Source organism: Garra rufa, chromosome 7, assembly GCF_049309525.1.
Source record: "Garra rufa chromosome 7, GarRuf1.0, whole genome shotgun sequence".
Lineage (NCBI taxonomy): Eukaryota > Metazoa > Chordata > Actinopteri > Cypriniformes > Cyprinidae > Garra > Garra rufa.
Window position 1 is genome coordinate 9,029,202 of NC_133367.1, and position 20,434 is coordinate 9,049,635.

Genomic DNA, 20,434 nt, shown 5'->3' on the forward strand with positions numbered 1-20,434 from the left:
CATGAACGTTCTCATCAAGAAGAAAATATGTCATAATCACAGATTTCTTTTTTGCAAATCTAACTTCCTGGAGTACAATCTTGATTTTATTTACCACAGTTATCGGAAATAATGTTCGAGCACATGATAACGACAGACTTCATTGTTTAAAGTAAGTAGCTTTATTCATTTGATTATATTTATTATATTGTTAAAATATTTGTAAAACATTAGTGTGATCAATTAACCATTGTTGGCTATTCTGTCTTTATTTAGCACATTTATCAGAAATAATGTGCGATTTTGTGATATAGTCTTAACATAAAAACGAATCGTGTTGTTTATTACATTACAGAAAAAGCATGATAAAGTGGACAATGTTGTCTGCGGTGCTGGAACAATGGCCTGCCCTGTCTTTTCCTAATGAGGTAAATGTAATGGGAAGTATTTAGCTGTGGTATAGTTTTTATAATTGAGGTATTTTTAGTGTTTTTGTCTGTTGAACAATTTTATATATCCGGATACCTTTTCTTTCATCAAATAGGAAATGAGTCCAGACGCATTACCAACGTGGATCTCCCACCTTCAGATTATTGTTAGACCAACATACAGCACAACATCTGAGGAGGTCCAGAGCAAGACAGGGGAAAGGAGATGGAAGATCTTAACAAGCTTAATCAACAGCTAACATGTTAATGACAATCATGTGCAACCTCTAGACTGTATGATTTATCAGAGCCCTTTAATTGCAGGAAATAGCATTGTCTCACTGTTTGCAGGAGGAAACCGATTGTGTATTTCTCAAGTGAACATGGGCTGATAAAACTAAATGCTGAATTTAGAGTAACACAATGCTACAAAGATTGAAAGTATTTATTAAATGCCTTCTAAATTAGTGGATTCATTTACTCATTAGTAGATGTTTTGTTACATATACATATAATTGACATATCATTTATAGATATAAACTCATAAGGTCCTGTGCTTTGGCACACAACAATCAGAAGTTAAATGGTTACTCCAGCCCACAATAAAAATGTTGTAATTAATCACTTACCCCCATGTCCTTCCAAATCTGTCAAAGCTTTGTTCGTCCTTGTTTTTTTATTAAATCTTATTAAAGCTCTCTGTGCTTCCTTATCAGTGTCCAGAAACGTAACAAGGAGATTGGTCAAATAATGCATGTGACATCAGGAGTTCAACTGTAATTTTACAAAGCTGTCAGAGTACGCAAAGAAAACAAAAATAACAAATGAATTCAACAATTCGTCTCCTCTGGATCATATTTTGTAGTATATCACCTGACCACAAAAGCAGTTCTGGACGTTGATCATGTTTATTACTTTGCTGTCTATGGAAGGGACAGAGAGCTGTCAGATTTCATCAAAAATATCTTCTGAGGACGAACAAAAGGTTTACAGGTTTAGAACAACAGTGACTAATGACACAATGTTCATTTTGGGGTGGAGGTAAGATAAAATAAATAACACTACATGACATCTCTTAATCAATTATTCTTATTTGGTACCCATTTTTCAGACTCAAATATTGAGAATCACAGAAAGCAAGCCGTTCTGGAGTGTCCCCCTTTGTTTCTCTGTGAAGATCCTCCTGCACTGTCTAAAACATGTCTGTGAGTATGTTTCATTAATTCTTCTGCAGATATGTTTTGTTCATTTAATGTAGGTCAATAGGATTTAAAACTTATTAACATACAAAATATGTTGTTCCACAAGTAGGATAAGCAAAATGTTTACAATGAATATATAAAACAAAATCATAAACCACTCACACTAAAACTATTATATTTGTTTTTTTCATATATATATATATATATATATATATATATATATATATATATATATATATATATATATGTATTTTTTTTTTTTTTTTTTTTTTTTTTTTTTTTTTTTAGAAAAAAGTCATTTAAAACTTAGATGAGCTGATAATGATGTATTTGTTGTTTCATTAGGACACATCTCCAGCAGACAGACAGACCAAAGGATGAAAATCTGAAGTCTTGTTATAACCGACGGTGATATGGCCACTAGCACACTGCCTACCTTTACCAACTTTGCTGTTGTTTTGGAGGAAGTGTTTCAGACCTACAATCTGCTGTTTCAAACCTGTTTGGCTTTATCTTCACCTTGGATTTTAAAGACCCTAAAGAACTCAAATATAATTTTGAGGTAATTAAGAAGGTGTTCATTGAAGTGGGCACTCACTGCTCTACAAAGGTTCAGTCCCTTAAACAAACTAAACTGGTGCTGTGAACGTTGGAAACTTGCTTGTGCATCTTTAGGTTAAACATATATTAGCATCTTAATGTTGAAATCAGAAACATTCAAAGGGATTGTTGTATGTTTGAAAGTGTCTTAAGATGGTTTTGTATCACTGTTTTTAATTCTTTGGCATTATGAAAGTAGGCACTTATTGCTCTACAAAGGTGAAGTCGCTGAAAAGTAAACTCTTGCGGTGAACAATGAAATCGTGGTGTGAGCATATTTTAAATTAAACAAATATTAGCATCTTAATGTCAAAATGTTAAAGGATTATTACACTGAATTGTTGAAATGAAAATGTAAATGTTTTACAATGTCATTTGTAATTATTTATTTTTGTCTATTGTGTTTATTTTTTTATCTTTTCAGAATCTTTATTAATTGTGCCATTTTATTTGTATTTTGTTTTATTTGTATTTGTTCTATTTTTTATTGTTTGTTTAAAAATGTTAATGCTGATTGTATTTTAAGTTTTTTTTTAAGAAAAATGTGTTAGCAGAAGAAAAAAGAGTCATGTGACTTTACTCAGTGACTTGAGTTGACAGAACAACTCAACTCCAAAGTTGAGTGAACTCAAAAAAGATGTGCAGCAATTTGCCTTGAAATCTAAAGTCAACTTTTCATTTTTTACAGTGTAGTCATAATGCATCAAAAAAAGTGGTTTACAAGCCTGAGGGATGACAGTTAAATTCAACAAGAAAAAGAGGAAAACAAGAGAGATTTAAGACAGTTTTGCTTGTGGACGAAAAAAATATATAACATTTAAGAGTTAATGAGTAGGTAACCTTTTAGAGATCTGTGCGTTTCAAATCAAAGTGATTTTTAATTGATAGACAATAACCTCAGATACCTGTCAGCAATCGCAGGAAGTCTGCTTAAAAAAATGCAATTTTTTAAATATTCTGTAGCTTAAAACACTTGTCTGCGACCCAAAACACTTTATGACAAATGCATGTAATATTCATAAACGCAATCTTTACGTCTGTAGTGAAGTAGTAAGTATCATGTCATTAGGTCGTGTAGATAATAGAAAGCTTACCACGGAGTGAAATGAAGGACCTACTTTATGATTGTTCTGTATTGAGATTAGAAACATTAAAGATCTTTAAATCAGTGGAAAACAGTCTTCAGTTTAGTACAGTAGACATGTATTTTGTTTTGTGTACATGGTATTTACCAAATAAGAGTTTTGATTATATTATCCATCTCCAATAAACACAAGACCATTGTATCAGTTATCAGAACAAACTTGTAAAGATCTGGCCATTAAAAATGTGTCTATTCTCCCTGCGGACGCTTTTTCAGAATTTTTTAAAACATTCTTGCGCTTCATATAATATCCACAGGTGGCGCAAGGAACAACATTCTGTAGCCAATCACCATTGCCAGCTCTAGGGGGCGTTGGTCACAAATACAATTCAATGATTCCGTCTTTCCTGAAATTATGTTTCAAACGAATAGCAAAAAGCTATTCATAAGCAGGTGCAGTTTTATTATTATTATTTTTTTCTTTTCTTTTTGTCCTGATTAACATTTATTAGACCACATTGGACATGGTCAAATGTTAATTTCGGTTATTTTATTATTCCCAACCGACAACCGACGTCGTTAAGTTATTATTAACCGACAAGATTATCAATCAATCAATCAATCAATAATAATTTTATTCCGGTCCTCACAAACAAATTTTCACAAAATAAATACAAAATAAAATTATGTTAAATTGCAATTCAATTTAAATTGATACGTGGCTGTGACACATTAAAAACAGCTAAAATCGTTTTCAGGGATTAATCATACACAAGAAAGAAGCAGCATTAACATCAGAACGTCACGCAGAGCTTGCGCACAGAGAAAAACCTAATAAAGCTATATATAATAAATAAAATAGGCCCATATGCAAAAATATATATTTTTTCTGAATGTATAACAAATTAACAAAACGAAAGAAAATAAAATTAACAAATAGCAGCCTATATGCAGAATTTCAGGCAATTTCAGAGATGCGCCCTTAAAGCAGCATCTTCTTTCCATTTTTTTTCTTTTTTTTTTTTTACAAATACACATCTGTTTTGTATTGTGATTGTACACAAAGAAAATATATATGTAAAATAGCATAGTTTTGAACAATGCCTTATTCTTGAATGAGTATTCTAAGCTGTATCCACTTTAATAAGGGGGAAACAAATCAAGTGATCCTGCCAGCGCCGCAGACAGTAATGCATCATACATTTCAACGTTTTAAAGCAACATCAAATTAAGATATGCATGTTTGAGAGGTAGCTCGTCTTTTTCCTACCATATATACAATATTAGATACACTGACAGCCGATTTGAGTAGAGGAGAAATATAAACTATAGATTTTCTAGAGTTAAAAATAATTTTATTTATTATTATTATTTTGATTTTGCGATTTTCGTGCTGTATATTATGATGGCGCGCTGCCCGTGCCACTTTTTTTCTTTATAATATAAGGAAAAGGGACTGATTCCAGTTAAACTGAAGTTCTTCCGGCGGTGGAGCATCAGGCTGGACATACTGATTTAGTAGAGGAGAAATATAAACTATATATACAGGGTGGACATACTGGAATGTAACAATGTCTAAAGTTGTGAGTCCCAAACCAATGTCTAAAAAAGTATTTGTCTGTTTGTGTGATATTTATTCCAAATAAAAAAGGGGTGAGGAGAAAAGCTGTTTAAAAATCAAACAAAAAATCTGAACTTTTCTTCAATTTGTGAATAAAATTACACAAACAGTAAAAGGCACAGCATTTATAAAGACTGAAGCTGTCAGTCAGTTCAGCACAAACTCAGTATGTGTGAAAACTCCTGTTTTAATGAAAGAATCAGTCAAAACTGCACAATCCATCTTTTATTTCCATTGTGTTTCTGCTTTGTTTGTTGTAATGAGAGGATTTGTGATTGTGCATCTGTACATCAACAACAGACAGACACATAGCTAACTTAATATACAATTAAATAGAAGAACAATGTGTATTACATGTAAGAGAGATCATGTAAATGTTTTAATTTCACATTGTAGACTTGTTTTATATCTTTGACACATTTAAGTGCTGCACTTGACAATCACATTTAAACATTTGAATCATTATGGATGAGTTTAATACAAATATTATTAAACTGAAGAGCCAGACAGACTCATCTGAGCATCTTCCTCCTGTTTCAGCTTTCAATAAAACAAAAGCATCATTTGCTTGAATACTAAATCAACATGAATCATTCAGTATCACATGTTTCTAACACACATGCTGCATTATTTGATTGTAAAGTCTGAGTCTCTTCACCTGTATGGATCACATTCACACATTTATCACACATTTCTTTCTCCTCATAGACACAGTAGTGAAGCTCTTCTGTGGATCCTAACCTGATGTTCACTGCTCCTTTCATCAGGATCCAACAACTAGGATAGACAGCATCTGTCTTCTTATGATTTATTGCCATCATAGACTTTTGAGAATGGAGCAAAAGAGAGAAAGAAATCAGTGGAACAAAGTACAAATTAGTATATAATATTTCAATTACAAAAAAAGCTACATTTAAATCTTGTAATCAGATTTTAAATATAATACAAATTGCAAATCAGTCACTACTTCAATTACAGTTTCTTTTAAAGTTAAAGTTAGATTTACATGATCTTTCATAGATATTTCTAAAACAATATTTGTGTTTTAAATACATTTGAACATGATTTACATTCATATGTTTGTCTGTTTGTGTGACTCCTGTTGACACACACGAACGCCAAATATAATAAACCACAAGAACAAATACTAATGTGATTTTGACTCAAAACTAAACCCTTTCAGTTAAATGTTCCACTAGTTAAAGCTGTTTTTCCTCTAGTTTCAACATTTGTATTGGTCTCAGTAAATAAGTGAAAGTAAAGTAAGTGTAAAGTAATGTGACGTGTTGCTTGTCAAAGTAAAAACACACAATTGAAAATCTCTTTAATATCACAAAGTGAAGTTTACTCACCTCAGTTTACAGTTTGAGTCTCGTAGCACATCAATGAGCCGCTGCTTTGAGTCTCCAATCATATTACCTCTCAGTTCAAGCTCTTTTAGAAACTGCAGTGCTTTTGTGTTTGTCAAAGACTGAGTTAAAGAAGAAACATCTGTAATGCCACAGTAACGAAGACTAGAAAGAGACAAACAGAGGAAGAGAAGATCATCTAACAAACAAATCATTAAGGAGAAGAATTTGACACAAATATAATGTGAACCCATGAACCCACTCATCATGAGATATTGAGTAGAAAGTGTTTTGGTTTAAACTGTTGAAGTGATTTTCATCATTTTGATTCTTGTATGTGAATGTTACTGACCTCAATCTCTCCAGTTTACAGTGTGAATCCTTCAGTACGTCACAGAAGTGATTCACTCCTGTGTTTGTTATTTGATTCCCGCTCAGGTCCAGTTCTCTCAGGTGTGTTGGGTTTGATTTCAGAGCTGAAGTCAGGGTGAGACACTGTTTCTCTGTAATACTGCATCCACACAGACTGAAGACAGAAAGAGAAAGAACAATGACTCAGTGCAGGGAAAGTGAGTTCAGTCCTCAGACGAGAAAGAACGACGACGCGTAAGTGTCTACTTTAATACTATTTCGATAGGCGATCGTTACTTAGAGTTGCCGCTAAAAGCACTTTGTCATTTCTGTTTAATTACTTATTCCTAAGTATTAATTTTAAGCTGCTGTTCCCTTAAGCACTCTGTCGTTTCTATGTATTTACTAATTCGTTAATAATAATTTTGAGCTGCTTCTAAACGCACTCTGTTGTTTCTATTTACTTACTAATTCGTTAATATTAATTTTGAGCTGCTTCTAAACGCATTCTGTCGTTCTATTTACTTACTTATTCGTTAATATTAATTTTGAGTTGCTTCTAAATGCACTCTGTCGTTCTATTTACTTACTTATTCATTAATATTAATTTTGAGCTGCTTCTAAACGCACTCTGTTTTCAGAGCGTCAGCGGAAGCGTTCAGCCTCCTCGCGTGAAGACCGACAAGAGTAAAGACTTGCGACTTTTCCTGCGCGACTTCTCCGAGCAACGACACCGACAACGCACTTAAGTACTCCGTTCCTTTATTTCACTCTTCTTTCTGTCCTCCTCTATCATGTGTTTCCAACTCATTCCGGTGGTCTCTACACACCGCACTAATATCACACACACACGTCGACGCAATATTTCTAACCGCAATATATCGACACCTCTTCCACTGAACCTTTCTCGTTCACGGTTTGACTCTGGAACTGTCAGTCAGCTGTCAACAAATCTGACTTCATTTCAGCATTGTCTGTGCAATCTGGTCTGAGCATTCTAGGTTTGACTGAGACCTGGATTCATCCAGAAGACTCTGCAACCCCAGCTGCTCTTTCTAATAACTTTTCCTTCTCTCACACCCCTCGTCACACTGGAAGGGGCAGGGGTACGGGACTTCTTATTTATAACAACTGGAAATACTCAACCCATTCTCCTCTATGCAATTATATTTCATTCGAATCTCATACAATCACTGTAACATCTCCTATCGAACTCCACATTGTGGTAATCTACCGCCCTCCTACTCAACTTGGCATCTTCTTAGAAGAGCTGGATGGGCTGCTGTCCTCTTTTCCAGAGGATGGCAGCCCACTTCTAGTCTTTGGGGACCTCAACATTCACCTTGACAAACCCAATGCTGCTGACTTCCATTCACTTCTAGCTTCATTTGATCTACAACGGGTTATCACTACATACACTCATAAGTCTGGCAACCAACTTGATCTCATTTACATGCGAAATTGTATTTCAGACAACATTGCGGTCAAACCCCTACACATCTCTGACCACTTCTTCATTACATTTGACCTACATCTTGCTACTTGTGCACCCCCAACCCCTCTACCTGTTACTTTTAGAAGAAACCTACGCTCTCTCTCACCCTCCCACCTTTCTTATTTAGTATCTTCCTTCCCTCTCCTACTCAGTTCTCATCCCTGGACACTAATGCAGCAACTGACACCTTATGCTCCACTCTTACCTCCTGTCTAGATGTTATATGCCCTCTCTCCTCCAGGCCAGCACAAGCTGCTCCGACAACCCCTTGGTTATCCGATGTTCTTCGTGAGCATCGCTCCAAACTTAGGGCAGCCGAGAGAAAATGGCACAAATCTAAGGATCCATCCGACCTCAGTATGTATCGGTCTATGCTCTCATTTTTCGCTACCCAAGTACATACAGCCAAATCTTCACACTTCCACAACAGGATCAACAATTCTCCAGACGCACGCAACCTTTTCAAAACATTTAATACACTGCTTTCTCCCCCTCCACCACCTCCCACAACTTCTATAACAGCTGATGACTTCGCCACATTTTTTACAGACAAAACTACATCGATCAATAATAAGTTCTCAGCTCCACACATACAGGAACTAAAATTGACCACACTCACTCTTCTCCTTCTGTCCTTACTCGGAGGCAGAAGTAACCAAACTTCTCCTCTCCAGCAATCCGACGACATGTCCTTTAGATCCTATCCCCTCACACCTTCTCCAAGCAATCTCTCCTACAATCCTACCGGCGCTCACACACATCATCAACACATCTCTTCTCACAGGCACTTTTCCCACTACATTTAAACAGGCCTGGGTAACCCCACTGCTCAAAAGACCTACACTTAACTCTTCACTCATTGACAACCACAGACCTGTCTCTCTCCTTCCATTCATAGCAAAAACACTGGAACCGGCTGTTTTCAACCAGCTATCCTTATTCCTCTCACAGAACAATCTACTGGACTCTAACCAATCAGGGTTCAGAAGCGGCCATTCAACTGAGACTGTGCTACTGTCTGTCACTGAAGCCTTGCGGACGGCAAAAGCTGAGTCCAAATCATCTGTACTCATCTTGCTGGACCTATCTGCAGCTTTTGACACTGTGAATCACCAGATCCTCCTGTCCACCCTCTCAACGCTGGGCATCACAGGGACTTCACTTCGCTGGTTCAAATCCTACCTCTCTGGTAGGTCTTTCAGGTTGGCCTAGGGAGGGGAGGTATCCAAAACTCATCAACTGGTCACTGGGGTTCCTCAGGGATCAGTTCTTGGACCTCTCCTCTTCTCCTTATACACTACATCTCTAGGCCCCATCATACAGGCACATGGCTTCTCCTACCATTGCTATGCTGATGACACACAACTCTACCTTTCATTCAAACCAGACGATCCATCGGTAGCTGCACGGATCTCAGGTTGCCTGGCAGATATCTCTGCATGGATGAAGGAACACCATCTACAGCTCAATCTAGCAAAGACGGAACTCCTTATCTTTCCTGCCACTCCATCTCTACAGCATGACTTCTCCATCCAGTTAGGTTCATCAACAATTACCCCATCGACTTCAGCCAGAAATCTGGGTGTAATCTTTGACGACCAACTGACTTTTAAAGACCACATAGCTAAGACCGCTCGATCTTGCAGGTTTGCATTGTACAACATCAGAAAGATCAGGCCCTTCCTAACAGAGCATGCTACACAACTCTTCGTCCAGGCCCTGGTCATCTCCAGGCTGGATTACTGCAATGCTCTTTTAGCTGGTCTTCCAGCATGTACAATCATGCCTCTACAAATGATTCAGAATGCAGCCGCACGACTGGTCTTCAATGAGCCCAAAAAGGCCCATGTCACACCTCTCTTCATATCCCTGCACTGGCTACCGGTTACAGCACGCATCAAATTCAAGACACTGATGCTGGCATATAGGACAGCCACTAGATCATCACCTGCCTACCTCCATTCACTACTACACATCTACACTCCTTCCAGAAGACTGAGATTCTCTAGTGAAAGACGCCTCATTGTACCACCACAGAGAGGTATTAAATCACTGTCCAGAACATTCTCGTTCAATTTCCCTGCCTGGTGGAATGATCTTCCAACCCCTATCCGGAATGCAGACTCCTTAACAGCTTTCAAACGACTGCTGAAAACCCATCTTTTTCGACACTATGTGACTCAATAAAAAAAAATAAAAAAAAACACACATTCTCCTCTCTTCTTGATCCTCCCTTCTAGCCTGTTTTTCCTCTCTTTCTTGATCTTCTCCTTCTAGCCTGCACTCTTCTAATAACGCCCGATATATGGTATTTTTGAGCACTTCCTCTGTTGATCTGCCTCCTTAGGATGAATCACTTGTTGTATTCCCAATTGTAAGTCGCTTTGGATAAAAGCGTCAGCTAAATGAATAAATGTAAATGTAAATGTAAATGACTCAGATCTATGATGATCATCAGCAAATGCTATACAGTCACTAATAAACCAGAAAAATCATGAAATCTTAATGATATGAAACAAACCAAGACAGGAGTATTTGAGGACACTAGTTACAATCCAAGTCTGGATTTGTCCTCAGTCAACAAGTGTATTTATTAATTTACATCAATATATAGGATTAATGTAGACACAAAAAAAGATTAAATTCATAATTTAATGCAAAGACAATCTGATAAATTAATAAGTTATTTTAGTGTACAATCTCTAAATACACATTTCTAATAAAAGCAGATTTAGTGAAAGTAGCATTAGTCCAGTATAAATGTGACTGTCAGAATAATCTACTGTCATTTGTTACACTTGTTTTTATTCTGTTTTCACTTCTGTCTTGTTTCACAGCAAACATGTCAGATTTCTGTCATGATCTGTGCTGTGGGGCTCCCCTCAGCCACCTGAGGTCGCTGTTTTCCCTTCCCTGCACACACATCCCTAATTGTACACTCCTGTCTAGTCGTTATCACTGATTACACGCACACCTGTTCACAATCACATCTGGTCTATAAGAACACTCATTTTCCCACCACTCATTCTGGCTGCATTGTCTTCGTATGGATGTCTCCTGTTATGTTTGTTTTCATGTTCCTGAATTCCTGATTTAAGTTATGTTCTAGATCTTGTTTATTTTGTGTTCTAGTTCTTATTTGCCGTGTTGGCCTTTTGGTTTTGTTTGTTTATTGTTTAATTAAAAACCCTTTCCCTGCACCTGGACCCAGACCTAGTGATGGGAAAATGAAGCTTTTCGAAGCACCGAGGCTTTCCCCTCAACTGGATCGTAAAAAGGTTCGTTACTCGAAGCTTTTCAACATGTTGCACACTAATGACATCTTGTGGACAAAGGTGGGAAAAGCTGCTTTCGCGTCCCAGATCTTAAAGCAATTTTGGACAGTTTCATTAAACAGATCTATTTGTGCTATGTCAGAAAAACAGTAATTTTACTCGAATTGATCTGTAAATAAACGTTTTAATAAAATGATACAAGTATAAGCATGGTTCATGTAGGCATATATTAAGAATAATTTTGACTAAAATTTTTATTAATTAGAAGTGCTTGTGAAGCAAGTATAACAACAAAATGAATATGCACTAAACTACACATGTAAATATTTATTCGTATTATGATTTATTCTTAACAAAAAGTGAATGACACTTGATACCTGCGCAAGGGGTTCGCGTTATTTGAATCAGAATATGAAGCAGTCACGTGGTTGTGTGCGAAAACGAAGCTTCGGACGTCACAGGTCACGTGGTTATGGACAAAACGAATCAAGCTCCGGTACAGTGCTTCACTGTGAGATGTTTCGGTTTTTTGATACAAGCTTCGAAGCTTCGGTGTCAAACGTCACATCACTACCCAGACCTCCATCTCTCCTGTGACAGAATGCAGCCAGCACTAATGGGTCCAGCAGGGACCGCTGTTCCTGACGCGGCGGTGACCGCTCTCTCTGTTTCGGACGCGGCGGTGACCGCTCTCTCTGTTTCGGACGCGGCGGTGACCGCTCTCTCTGTTTCGGACGCGGCGGTGACCGCTCTCTCTGTTCCGGACGCGGCGGTGACCGCTCTCTCTGTTCCGGACGCGGCGGTGACCGCTCTCTCTGCTCCTGACGCGGCGGTGACCGCACTCTCTGCTCCTGACGCGGCGGTGACCGCTCTCTCTGTTCCGGACGCGGCGGTGACCGCGCTCTCTGTTCCGGACGCGGCGGTGACCGCTCTCTCTGTTTCGGACGCGGCGGTGACCGCTCTCTCTGCTCCTGACGCGGCGGTGACCGCTCTCTCTGCTCCGGACGCGGCGGTGACCGCTCTCTCTGCTCCGGACGCGGCGGTGACCGCTCTCTCTGCTCCGGACGCGGCGGTGACCGCTCTCTCTGCTCCGGACGCGGCGTTGAACGCTCTCTCTGTTCTGGATGCGGCGGTGACCGCTCTATCTGCTCCGGACGCGGCGGTGACCGCTCTATCTGCTCCGGACGCGGCGGTGACCGCTCTATCTGCTCCGGACGCGGCGGTGACCGCTCTCTCTGTTCCGGACGCGGCGGTGGCCGCTCTCTCTGTTCCGGACGCGGCGGTGACCGCTCTCTCTGCTCCGGACGCGGCAGTGAACGCTATCTCCGTGCCTGACGCGCCGGAGACCGCAATCTCTGTTCCTGACACTGCGGCGACCGTGCTTTCTGTTCCTGACGCGGCGGTGACTGCGCTGCACGGGCCTGGCCCGCCGTCCCTCCCCCTGATTTGCCTTCCCCCGTTCCTCCACCCTCCAGACTTGTGGAACGTCTGGGAGCCGTTCCGTGGGGAGGGGGTAGTGTCATGATCTGGGCTGTGGGGCTCCCCTCAGCCACCTGAGGTCGCTGTTTTCCCTTCCCTGCACACACATCCCTAATTGTACACTCCTGTCTAGTCGTTATCACTGATTACACGCACACCTGTTCACAATCACATCTGGTCTATAAGAACACTCATTTTCCCACCACTCATTCTGGCTGCATTGTCTTCGTATGGATGTCTCCTGTTATGTTTGTTTTCATGTTCCTGAATTCCTGATTTAAGTTATGCTCTAGATCTTGTTTATTTTGTGTTCTAGTTCTTATTTGCCGTGTTGGCCTTTTGGTTTTGTTTGTTTATTGTTTAATTAAAAACCCTTTCCCTGCACCTGGACCCAGACCTCCATCTCTCCTGTGACAATTTCAGCAAGTTTAATGCTCTTTCTAATACACATACAAACCCATGATCTAATAGTATTGCTGAATCTTTCTGATGATGGAGAAAAAGCAGAAGATGCAGCACTATAAATGATGTGACTTGAGTCTGTTGTCTTCAAATAATCTAAACAGTGAACTTTAATCTGACTGTAACTGCTGTACAGTATAATGATACTAACTCTAGTTTCTCCAGCTTGAATTGTGGGTTCATCAGTAGATCACTGAGGTTTTTCACTCCAGAGTCTCCTAGTTTATTCCCGCTCAGGTCCAGTTCTCTCAGGTGTGATGGGTTTGATTTCAGAGCTGAAGTCAGGATGAGACACTGTTTCTCTCTAATACTGCATCCACACAGACTGAAGACAGAAAGAGAAAGAACAATGACTCAGATCTATGATGATCATCAGCAAATGCTATACAGTCACTAATAAACCAGAAAAATCATGAAATCTTAATTATATGAAACAAACCAAGACAGGAGTATTTGAGGACACTAGGTACAATCCAAGTATGAACCCATCCTCAGTCAACAAATAATCAATCAATACATAGAATTAGGGCTGGACGATAAAGCAAAAATTTATATCACAATATATTTTTGATTGATATGAACAATATTAAAAAGCCTTAGGAAAAAAGTAACTACAAATCTCTGTAAACTGAATTTGCAAAGTCTATAATCAGGGTATCTGCAGATATGAACAAGTGAAATTTAAGACTTTTTAAGAACTTTAATTATTATTATTATTATTATTATTATTATTATTTAGAAAATTAGAAAGAGGAGTTTAAATGTCAATAAAAAATATTTTCAATACACAAAAATCAACAAATATCAAGGAATTCATTTTATTTCACTATTTACAGTGTATCTGCAGAATTTTTAAATATCAATTTATGGCAAATTATGACCCTTTTTAAGAGCTGCACAAGTAAAATGAACAGTATGAGTGTGGTTGGACGATGTACGGTATAAGCCATATTAAACCACAAAATTACATGATTTACAGTTCAGATACAGATTTTTCTAAAAAAAAAATTATACAAATGGCATTTCAGCCTTTATACCATTAAAAGGAATAAATCAAGTATATTATGTATTAAACTGTCTTAATTGTTTAGATTTTTAGAAAGCACATTAATTTCTTTCACATTTACAACATTGCTGCATTAAAAAAAAAAAAAAAAAAAACGGTTGAGATTTGCAATAATATGACCAAAAACAGCTGAAAATTTGGACGTGCAAATTCATTCTGTCATGAGGGGGCGCTTTAGGAGCACTGAAATATTACGGTTTTCCTAGTGACGGTTTTATCAGGCATTAAATGAAAATGCCAACGACGTGTTTCTGAGGACAGTCGGTTCCCTTCAGATACTTTCAAAGACATCAGTGCTGCGTTTTGACTTTGAAACGTGCAGAGTGCAGAGTGCATATTTATTCAATGACATCATTGCAGGGTTCGAATTACGGGGGAGCTAAGGGGAGCTCGGCTCCCCTGAAAAGGACCTGGGCTCCCCTGAAAGCCTACTTTGAGACATTTAGGGGGAGCTCTAAAACACTTTCCATTTTTTGTGTCGCATATAGATTTTGATTTTCTGTACATTAAGGTTCCTGAAATAAATGATGATATTAAAAATGTGTCAATGTTGTGTGTTTATTCGCTCATTACATTACTATTTCCGAACACTATTTTCTGCTGTCTCCTGCTGTGACCATCCATGCGTGGCGGCGCTGCACTGAAATTACTACGTTTACGTCACCACTTGAACTTCTCACTGAGTTGGTATTTGAATGTTAGCTTAACTTAACTGAAACGTAGGAAAACATCAAATTCGCCTTACTGCGCATGCGTAAAGCCTCCAAAATTATACAGACGTAATAAGTTTTCACGCAGTTCTTCTGGCGGGATAATTACGGAAATATCTCATCATCCACTGACGCGTCTATATCGCGCTCATTCATATTTTATCTGAAAAGCAGTTGTCGTCATGTTTTGCAGGACAGCAACTGTGAGTAAATTTTCTGTCATCATTTTAGGACTGTAATTTGAAGAGTGTAACGTTACAAGGTAAGTCTTTTTAGCAGCAGTGTGACAGTGAATAGCACAGGCACAATTACTGGTGTAAACATAGATATCTATTGGTACAATATGCGTCACATGACTATAAATATGCGTCATCGTTTTCAAAAGCCTCCGTTTTCACAGTCCACACTACAATGTGAAAACGGCGTTTTCAAATTTATCCACTTTGGTCGGAGTTTTTAGAAATAATCGTTTTCTGTGGTAAAAAACGGGGTTTTCGTGTAAATGAGAGGCCAAACCGCAGGGAAATATCTGCGTCTTTCCTTCGTGTAAACGGGGCCTAAGTAAACAATAGGTTTTGAAACCTATTGTTTTAAATGCCCGAACATGCACCAAAAGCGTTAAAGTCAGTCTGGGAGGATCGGAAAATAGGGCTCCCCCGAAAGCCACTTTGTAATTCGAACCCTGCATCATTGCCTCTTAAAGTTCTAAATATAGTAAATTTCCTTTTTAGACACATTCATTTAAAAAACGTGCAGTGCTCATGTTTAAAGAAGTCAAAGCCTTTTTGAAAATCTATTTGAAGCGGCCAGCGCTGATATTAGGGCCAACTGTGGATAACTCACCAATGGCAGAATTTATCCGAAATTAAAAAGCCGAACCACTTCCACATCACTGATTTCTCATATCAACTATTTCGTCTGCCTTCTTACTTGTGGAAGCTTGTTCATCCACATCTGTATTGCGGTCAGGGATACTCATTTTGTAGCTAAAAACTTTCCGCAACGGAGCTTAACCAACTACTGCTGAGCGCTGGCAGCGTGTCTGTGATGTACGTCATCACGCAATTCTGTTCTGCTCTTTCTGACGGCTGAGAATGAAATTATGTATATGCATATGCAAATGTATATCGAAATATCGGAAAGGGGTTTAAAAATCATATCAACGTTATTGAAAAAAATTATATCGCGATATATATTGATATCGAATTATTGTCCAGCCCTACATAGAATCAATATAGAAACAACAGTACAATTAACTGAATCAAATGTCTATTTTCATGAAAATCATAAAATCAATCAAATCAAATAATGTGTAATATATTTTGGAGTGTAGTTTACAATTTCTAACTATACAAATCAAGGGCGTAGATTTGCTCTGGACATTGGTGGGGACCTATGACAACCCCCCACCCCCCCCCATGATCCGCCCACCAACCCCCCCACCCCAACTTTTTTTTTATATGCTGCAAAATGCAAAATCACTTTACATTAATACTAGCAATGCTTCGATTGATATTAATCCACTCGAAATGCAATTCATTAAGTTAAATTAAGGAATAGTGTAATGTTAAAGGAATGTTGAATAACTGACAAAAAGAGAGTTTAATAAAGATAAACATGCCATTTAAACTAGGGTGACCATATTCTGAGAATCAAAAAAGAGGACCCCTAAACACCCCCCCCCCCTCCCCCTTTTTTTGCAATTTGTCTGTGAAACTACATTTGCGTTTTGGCATATTAGCAACACACAGCTTTTGCAGCGCAGCTCCTCGTTTGTTTGGTTTTGACAATTGGGTCTATCACTTCATCAGACAGGTACCCAGGGCTGGACTGGGGTCAAAATCCGGCCCTGGACAAATTCAGCCCATTCAGCCCACAAGTTCCACATGAACGTTTTCTTGGGTTCCCTGGTGAACCTTCCCTAGCTGTTTATTTTAGCAGGGTTATAGGGTCTTTAATTAGAGTACATGAATGAATAAAACAGGACATAAACAAATAATGATAAATACTGCTGAATTCAAATGCAACGAACTTAATTGCATTTTTGTCACAGAGAAATGCATGCAGTAAAGCATTGATTTTGAACTAGAATGCAGGAAATTTGTTGCTAATAAATTATGTAATAAAAAAACATTCAGTAATAAAAATCATCACCCTCATGTCGTTCCAAAACTGTATGGCTTACTTTCTTCTGTGGAACACAAAATATATTTTGTAGAATGTAACCAAACATATTTGGTTACCCTTGATTTCTACTCTATAGACAAAAAAGTTTTGAATTTCTCAAAGTATCTTCCTTTATGTTACACAGAAGAAAAAAGTTCATACAGGATTGAAATTACATGATGAGTAAATGACAATGTTTATTTTTGGGTGAACTGTCCCTTTAAGAACTTTATAAGACCCATATTTAATTCTTTAATCAGGCTCTTATTGAAGTAACATTAAAACGAATTACAACTAAACATTAAAAAGAAAGAAATTATTGCTTAGAATATTATTATTAGTAAGAAAACATTAGTTATGCGGTTTTTAAAATAAATATTAAAAATAAACTATGAAATTTGTAATAATTTTGTTTTGACAGTAATTATTTATTGGTGTTTTCCACTTTACTTCATCATGCAGTTTCCAATGTCGTGGCTGTTTTCAGCCAGCCCAGCAGAACTTACAGAACCTTTAATGTTCTCATATCACATGACTGTATAACACAATTCTGTGTGCTATCTGAACGGATCAAGCAACTTGCGCTGTTTATCACTGTACATCGGCAGAATCGCAGCCTGCATTCATCAGTTCTTTGCGGGTGACTGATCCCACCGCTTCACACTTTTCGGCTATTTGCGGTTTTGAATGCGCTATAATTTAAAATAGCGGCTAATATGGGGGAGGTCTCCCTCGCTTCGGTGATCGGCCCACTTCACCACCGCCCCACCGGGAATGTCCCGGGGCTTCCGATGGCCAGTACATCCCTGGTACTTCAGAATAATGCCGGTGGGCAGTGGCTGCATTTAGAGTGCTGAATGACAGTCAGTGAAATGAGGTAAAAAAAAAAAAATTTATGATATTTTACAAAATCCCCCCGGACATAATTTTATAGCCAAAAAGGAGGACATGTCCGGGTAAAAGAGGACGTATGGTCACCCTAATTTAAACAGCAATCATTTTATTTCACTTTTTCTGAGTCTTAGTGTGCAAATCTCAAATCAAATTATTAATGTTTGCCAAGTCAGTGAATGCATTTTTAAAACTAATTGTGCAAAGTGGATTGTCTATGAACTGCAATAGACAATTGCATGGCAATATTAGTACGTAGCATATCAATTTCTTTCACTAGAATAATTTCTGACAAATAGTTGTCATTAGATTAGGAGAACTGACAGGTATCATATTTATACTTTTACATCTAGCTGTTTAATCTGCTGTTAGTTTTAAATCCGTATCACAGACTATAGATTGCCCTGCTATAATGAATGAGCGTCAAAGCGGTAAAAAAAACAAAAACAAAAAAAAAAACACTAGCATTAATGTCACGAAGTGACAAAGTTAAGGCAGAACTAAGTTCGGCCGAATTTGTGTTCCCCCGGAAAGGTGTCATTGTAACACCGGGCCGGTTTTGGCGGCGTATCTGTCGCCATAAAAAACGGCGGCTGAGGACAGATTGACTTCAGGTGCGGGAGATTGATGCGGTGGCGTGTGAGGAGGCTGTGTAGACAAATGGAGGATATAAAAGGAAAGTGAGCAGACAGTTCAGCGTTGTTTTCTCTTCTCTCCCCTGAAGGAAGTCCTTTTTGTCGGTGCTCCCTCAATGAAAGTTTCGTGGTGTTGTTAAATTGTGGAGGCTTGGAGTGGGATGTGCAGATTCGGCTGTATTGAGTGAACAAAGGCGACTAGGTGTACCCGAGTTGAAGACGTGAAGGCTGGAGAGTGAGTGAGTTATGGAGATTGAATGAGGACTGGAGGAACATCATTGCCATCGGAAGGGAGATAAGTAACTTGATATTGGATTTGTTGGAAGTATGCATTCGTATTGAACTGGATATGAGGTTGTGATCACGAGTGTTGAGGAGGATTTATCCACCGTGATAGTAAGAAGGGACCCAAAATTCCTCACCATTTGATGAGAACTGTTTCAGTACGATTGTGGAAGGATTAATTATTGGGTGAGTGTCGGCCTTATTTCACTGAGTGAGAGAGTGGATATGCAGTGCTCGAATTGATGTGTCACACAGTAATGGTTTGAAGTGGGGTTGCAGTGTGTGGGAATTAAAAATATATATATATATAAAATAGCCATATGTTCCCCCAACTTATCCTTATCCACTGATGCTGAAGAGGGATTTCAGGGGTTTGAATTTGAATATTTCATCTTGGTATGTTGAAGCCTGTGTGTGATTAGGTAACCCTGTCTGCTAAATAGAGAAGTCCTCTGCAAATATCCCCTATCCCCTATATGAGACGCCTGATTGAAGGAGAGACGCATATTGGAGATTTCCTGTCTGCTTCACTGCAACACACCCCAGCCGTAAGCTTTGTCTTTGCATTGAGGAAGAGTGTGAATGTGTGTGCATAACCTACTGTGTCTGTTTAAACAGAAGTTGTCTGCAAACATCCTCTTATGAGATACCTGTTGGAAGGAGAGACAAACATTGGAGATTCTGTCTGCTGTACTGAAACACACTCCAGTCGTATCCTCATCACTGCATTGAGGGAGAGTATGTATGTGTGTGCATAACCCACTCTGTCTGTTAAATAGAGAAGTCCTCTGCAAATATTCTCTTATGAGACGCCAGATTGAAGGAGGGACGTATATTGGAGATTTCCTGTCTGCTTCACTGCAACACACCCCAGCCGTAAGCTTTGTCTCTGCATTGAGGAAGAGTGTGAATGTGTGTGCATAACCTACTGTGTCTGTCAAACAGAGAAGTCTTCTGCAAACATCCCCTTATGAGATACCTGTTGGAAGGAGAGACAAACATTGGAGATTTCCTGGCAGCTGTACTGAAACACACTTCAGTTGTAAGCTCGTCGCTGCACTGAGGAAGAGTATGTATGAGTGTACATAACCCACTTTGTCTGTTAACCAGAGGAGTCTTCTGCAAACATCCTCTTATGAGATACCTGTAGGAAGGAGAGACAAATGTTGGAGATTTCCTGTCGGCTGCACTGAACCACACGCCAGGCGTTAGCCTTGAAGGAGAGCCGCATGTTGGAGTTTCCCCGCCTGTTTCAACACACTCCAGCCGTAAGCCTTGTCTTTGCATTGAGGGAAAGTGTATATGTGTGTGTCAACTCTCTCTGTTCTGCTCAAATAGAGGAGGTCTGCTTACCTG

General features: G+C 38.7%; 1 protein-coding gene across 1 annotated transcript in view; it reads left to right on the forward strand.

Moving 5' to 3' along the window:
• LOC141337909 (uncharacterized) overlaps positions 1-20,434 on the forward strand; it is an 831,413-nt gene that overhangs the window by 534,671 nt on the left and 276,308 nt on the right. The window lies entirely within an intron of this gene.